Consider the following 6,000-nt stretch of genomic DNA (forward strand, 5'->3'; position numbering starts at 1 on the left):
CACGTGGGCCTTAGAGTGCACTGCCTTCAGTAGTTGTGGCGCGTGGGCTTAGCTGCTCTGCGGCATGTGGGATCTTCCCGGACCAGGGCTTAAACCCATGTCCCCTGCATTGGTAGGTGGACTTTTAACCACTGTGCCACCAGGGAAGTCCCTAGTAGGATATTAAATAAGGCTTTTTTCTCAATTATGCTATTTATTTACTCAACACTTTTTTGCATATAGAATGCAAAGGTACATTTCCTCTTACTCTTTTTTTTTTTTTTTTTTTTTTGCGGTACGCGGGCCTCTCACTGCTGTGGCCTCTCCCGTTGTGGAGCACAAGCTCTGGACGCACAGGCCCAGCGGCCACGGCTCACGGGTCCAGCTGCTCCGCGGCATGTGGGATCTTCCCGGACCGGGGCACGAACCCGCGTCCCCTGCATCGGCAGGCGGACTCTCAACCACTGCGCCACCAGGGAAGCCCTCCTCTTACTCTTGTTATCACAAATGTCAAATTATGAATTAAAAATGCTTTATGGTAGGTGCTCTTGCAAAGTGAGTGAGTGAGTGAGTGTGTGTGTGTGTGTGTGTGAACGTCTCATATTTATGTGTGGGCCAGAACCGAATGAATGATTTTATGAAAGAGATTCTAATCAGGATGATGCAAGGCTGCTTCAGGAGATGAGAGGCTCACCTGAGAAGGAAAGAGACATTATTTGGAGGGGAAGGAACTGGCTAAGAATTTTGAACACACGGGTTCTCCTGCTCACAGATGTGGATGGGGAACTGTCAGAGGGAGAGCAGAGAGGCTGGCGTTGATGCTCCAGAAAAGTGAGAAGAGGGATGTGGTTGATGACTGCCCTGCCAGCCAGGCACAAATTATTCATTGGGAGGTATAGAGTCTGGTGGAAAAAACTCTGGGCTGGCGATAAGGAGGCTGGTGTGTGACTTTGGATGAGTTCTGTTTGGCCTTAAGCAAGTCACTTAAACTCTGCGCTGAAGCACTTGTGGCTGCTCATGTCCCACAGGGCAGGAATCCACCCTCTGTATCTCACAGGACCGAGTAGGTTACTAGGTACAAAATGTCAATGTCTAAAATCCTTTCTGCAGCAAGGCAGGGTATAAACAGACAGACAGGGACTTCCCTGGTGGTCCAGTGGTTGGGACTCCACGCTCCCAATGCAGGGGGCCCAGATTCGATCCCTGGTCAGGGAACTAGATCCCACGTGCCACAACTAAGACACAGCGCAGCCAAATAAATAAATAAATAGTTAAAACAAAGCAAAACCAAAAAACTCAGAAAGACAGACAGACCAATAAAACCCAAGGCATCGGGGTCCAGGGTGGAGAGTGAGGCCCAGCCCAGGAAAGCCATGTACCCAAGCATCCCAGGAGCATCTTGATCCTGGCTCTATGGGGAGAGAGCTGCCTGGTGTGTGTCTGGCAGGGAGCTGCGTGGAACAGAGTGGCCTGCGGGGTGCCGGGCACCCCAGGAAGAGTCAGGATTATCCAGGGTGGAGGCCCTGGCAGGAATACAGGTCATTCCCCTTGCAAAAATGAAATTCACATCTCAGGTGGCATCAGTACAGAGAAGACAGCTGGGCACAGAAGTGTCCGGGGAGGCTGTGAGGACAGGTGATCGTGTCACATGACAGTGCTACACAGGGATTCCACCTGACTCCTCCTTTCTGCTGGTCTGGGCTCTCAGAACGTGGCGGCTGGCTCTTTCCGCAGACCAGCCTGCGTTTCCTCAGGGCTGTCTCTGGGGCCAGAGCTGGGTGAACATGGGCCCCTGAGCCTCCACCCATATGCACCCTGGGCCCAGCTGGGGAGCCTGAGATGGCCTCTTGGCCACCACCAGCACATGCATTAGTAATATCCACTGATCCTGCTGGCCCTGCGCCCTGTTTCCAGAGTGGGGCAGTAACCGGAGCCCAGGTGCCCCCTGCTTTCCAGACTCCAACCTATGGTGGGACCATCGGATACCTCTTCTTTTCCTGGTCCTCGATCTCTGCATCAAAATGAAAAGCAAAGAAGTTATTTCTCCTCCGACATCCTGAGCACTGCTTATTCACATTGTCACTTCTTTCAGAGGTTTCCCCAAGATGCAAGTGTTAGGAGGTGACCTGGGAGACCTCTTAGGGCACCTTGGCTGAGGTGCAAGGCCTTTCTGGGCTGGGCCTCAGTTTCCTCACCTGGAGTGCTCACGTCTGTTCTGAGGCTGGGATTCTGGGGTTCTTGGACTTGGTCCCTGCCCTAATGGGGGTTGCAGTGGATGGTGGGGGACACGGTAGGGCCGCAGTCAGACCACAGCAGGGTAACTGTGTGTGCCAAAGAGCAGCAGAGGCCCAGCTGCGGGGGCTCCTCAGAGGGCATCCTAGACCAAGTAGGTCTGGAGGATGGTAAGAGTCAAGGAGAATGGCGGGGTGCAGGAGGCACTGTTCACACCTCAGCCATCCTCTGGCCCAGGAGGGAGGGAGGAGGCTTTGGGAAGCTTCTCTCACCCTGGGCCTGCAGGAAGCTCCTCGTCCCTTCCCAGGGGCAGAGGTTTGGGCCCTGCCTCCCCCTGCACCACCCTTCACTCCCACAGCTGCTCTGCGATGTCCCCAAGGAACTCCAGCTCTGTGCTGGGGCCTGTGACCTGTCTCTGGCAGCTGTCCTTGGGTGGGAAGGACCTGGACACCCCAAAATGCTTCTCCTAGGAGTCCTGTAATTCTCCCTGTGAGAGATAAGGCATTGTTACATGAACACATATCACACTGGCGAAGAAAACACCTCCAGAAATGAGGCCTTCGGCGAGAGGATGGATAGGCCTGTGCAGGAAGGGAAACTTTGGGGGGAGGGGTTATATCTTAGGTGGGCAAGTGGGGGTCTGGGGCAGCCCAAAGGCACTGAGAAAGTGCAGACAAGAGGGAAGCGGGAGGGCGGGGCCAGCCCAGGCTCCTTGGGTGACCAGCTGTGTGACCCTAGAGGGCAGTCAGCCCACTTCCTGCTCACCCACCCACGGCCCTGAGTGCATCTCAAGACTGGCTCTGAACAGAGCTACCTTTACCTGTGGAGGCTGACATCTGGGTCCACAATGGGTGTAGGCCGGGACAGAGACACGGGTCTCGGGACAGGATGACCAGAGTGGTCTTCTCTGGCTGAAGCTTTCACAAGAGCCCAGAGTTTCAACTGACTGCCCAACACCAGGCTCTGGGGGTCAGGACCAGAGGCCTCGCCCCAGTGCCCACCTTGCCTAGTGGCTGCAGCTGCCCAGCACCAACACCCTGGGCCTGGGGATCCTGGTGGTAGAACTGGGTTCTGGAGAGATAAGCAGACAGATGGTGGGAGCTGAGACCCTGGACCAGGGTGAGGACATCACCCACCCTCCGAGCTTGGTTCTTGTTGGCCCGTCCAGGGTACCAGGCCCCTGGGCAGGAGGGAGGGGTATCAGAGAGAGAGAGCGTGCCCCAGCCCAGCCAGGCTCAGAGGCCCAGCAGCAAGCGAGGGGTGGGCTCTCTCCCTGGAGGCTCAGGGCCCCCCTGTCCCCAGCTTCCCAGGCAGCCAGCTCAGCAGCCTGGGTTTCTAGCGCCCGCCATGGCCCTGCTCGTGCAGTCACAGCTGAGAGGCAGCCGTTGAATAATTCAGCAGCGCTGGGTATCTTGATTCCCCGTGGAAGGCCAACTGCTGGCCCCATAGGCCTCCACCTGGGCAGCGAAGCAGATTCCGGGCATCCCCAGAGTTTCTCCACACCCCAGAGGGTCTCGCTCTCTCACCAGGTCCAAAACTCTCCTCCATCCTGCTTTCCCCACAGCTGTGATCCTGCCAGAGCCATCTTTGTCATTTCCCTCTCCCCCATCCCATGTCACCAAGTCTTTCCAGTTCCATCCCAGAAACCCCTTTTTATGAGATCCATCTTCCTGGCCTCCACCCTGGTGCAGACCAACACCATCCTCGACCCCCGACAGACCCTGGCTGGGCTCCCCGTCTGCAGAATAACACCATTTGCCCTGTGCACGATTGCTCACATCTCCCCTGCTTCCAGCGCATTCACGGTTCCCACATCTCAGGATCAAGTCCCACTTCCTACCGTGGTTCCACAGCTCTGCCTGCCTCCCAGGCCCTGCCCGCACCTCCACCCCTGCGTCTTTCACTCCCCCTACCCCCCACTGCAGGATCTGGGAACAATGTCTGTGTGGTCCCCCTCAGGCTGTTCCAGCCTCTCAGCATTAATTTAGGCCTCTTCCTCAGCCTGGGGTATCGCCCCCATCCTCCACCTCCCCAGCTGCCACTCAGCTCAGAAGATGCAGCTCAGGTCTCCTCCTCCAAGGAGCCTTCCCTGAGCACCATGGCCCCATGCCGCCCTGCCTGTGTCTCCATCACAGCCCTTTCTGCAGAGTTTATAACTGTCCAGTCCCGTGTCTGTCTTTTCCACCAGGGTATGGAATATAAATATCTACCTTTCCTGAGGTGTTTATCAGGTATTCTACCCTTTCTTTCTTTTTCTTTTACATTTTTCGTTTACATCCCTTTTTTTGGTTAAGATACACATAACATAAAATATACCATTTTAACTGGTTTGTTCTGTTTTAACTGGAGTGTACTCTTCAGTGGTATTAAGCACATTCACAATGTTGTGCAACCATCACCGCTATCCATTTCCAGATCTCATGCTCCTCTCGTCAGATGGGACTCCTCTCCTTATCAAGTCAGGTCAAGGCCCAGTTCATCCCTGCATCCTCCTCCATGCAGCCCTCCTGCACACCTTGGCCTCACCCTTCTTGCTGAAGGAACACACGTGGAACAATCTGTCACTTATTTATCTCCTACCTTGGAGTGACTACGTGGAATGTGGGTGTCGTTGCATTGGCACAGTCTGCTCAAATAAATTACAAACTGTTTGAGACGAGGGCCTAGGTCTCATATGCCTTCAGTTACACCCCCTTCCTCCCTGACCCATAATGCAAATCTGGGCACACAGAAGGATCCAGTAAATACCAGCCAATAGAAGTGTCTAGCTGGTATCATGGCCTGGAGGGACATCAGATCATAGGACATTTGCGCCACCTCTGCCAGGTAGGAATTGAACTAAGTTGCTAGAACTGGCAGAGACTGCCAGTGTGTCCCCGGAGCTACTCCTTACTAATAGAACTCCAGCGTTTTAGAACCTAAAATTTTAAAATATAAATCACAATACTTTTACCTAATAGCAGAACTTTAAAAATCTTCTATAATGAAACATTTATTATCTACTCAAAAGTAGAGAGGATGTATAATGAACTCCCATGTACCCATCACTCAGCTTCAGCAATTGTTAATACATGGCTAATCCTGTTTCATCTATTACATCCCCACCCACTACTGGGTTATTCTGAAACAAATCCAAACCTCATATTATTTCATCCATAAATTCAATATGTATTTTTAAAAGGTAGTCTTTGAACATGTGTATATACACACAATATAAAACAATACCTTTCTCACCTATAAAAAACAAGAATAATTTCTTAATATCATCACATACCACTAATTGTTCAAATTTCCGCAATTGTCTCATAATTTTTTAAATAACTGACTATTCCAACAGATTCCCAAAACACAAGGTCCACGTATTGCATTAGTAGAACCTGTTTTATTCAAGGGGGCAATGTGCCCAGCTGAAGAAGTACATTTCCCCCACTTCCCTGTGCCTCAGTTTGGCCAAGGAGGTGTAAGTGGAAGCGTGGAAGAGGCTTCCAAGAAGACTCCTTAAAAGGAGTTGTCAGGTGGGAGATAAAGACCTTTTATTCTTCCCTCCTTCCTTCTTCTTATTGCCTAGAATTTGGAATATGATTTCTGAACCTCTAGCAGCTCTCCTGGACTGTGAGGGGACATGTGCAAAGTGGAAGCCAAAGCTAGGATGACAGACAGAGAGTAGGAACCTAACTTCCCACTCCACTGTTATTTCTAGGCTATACTATTGAGTAATTTAATATTAGGTTCAGTTGTAATAAATAGAAAACAAAACAAAAATTTTAAAGCAGTGGCTTAAATATGATA

Source organism: Leucopleurus acutus, assembly GCF_964270905.1.
Source record: "Leucopleurus acutus genome assembly, chromosome: 9".
In the NCBI taxonomy this organism is placed as follows: Eukaryota; Metazoa; Chordata; class Mammalia; order Artiodactyla; family Delphinidae; genus Leucopleurus; species Leucopleurus acutus.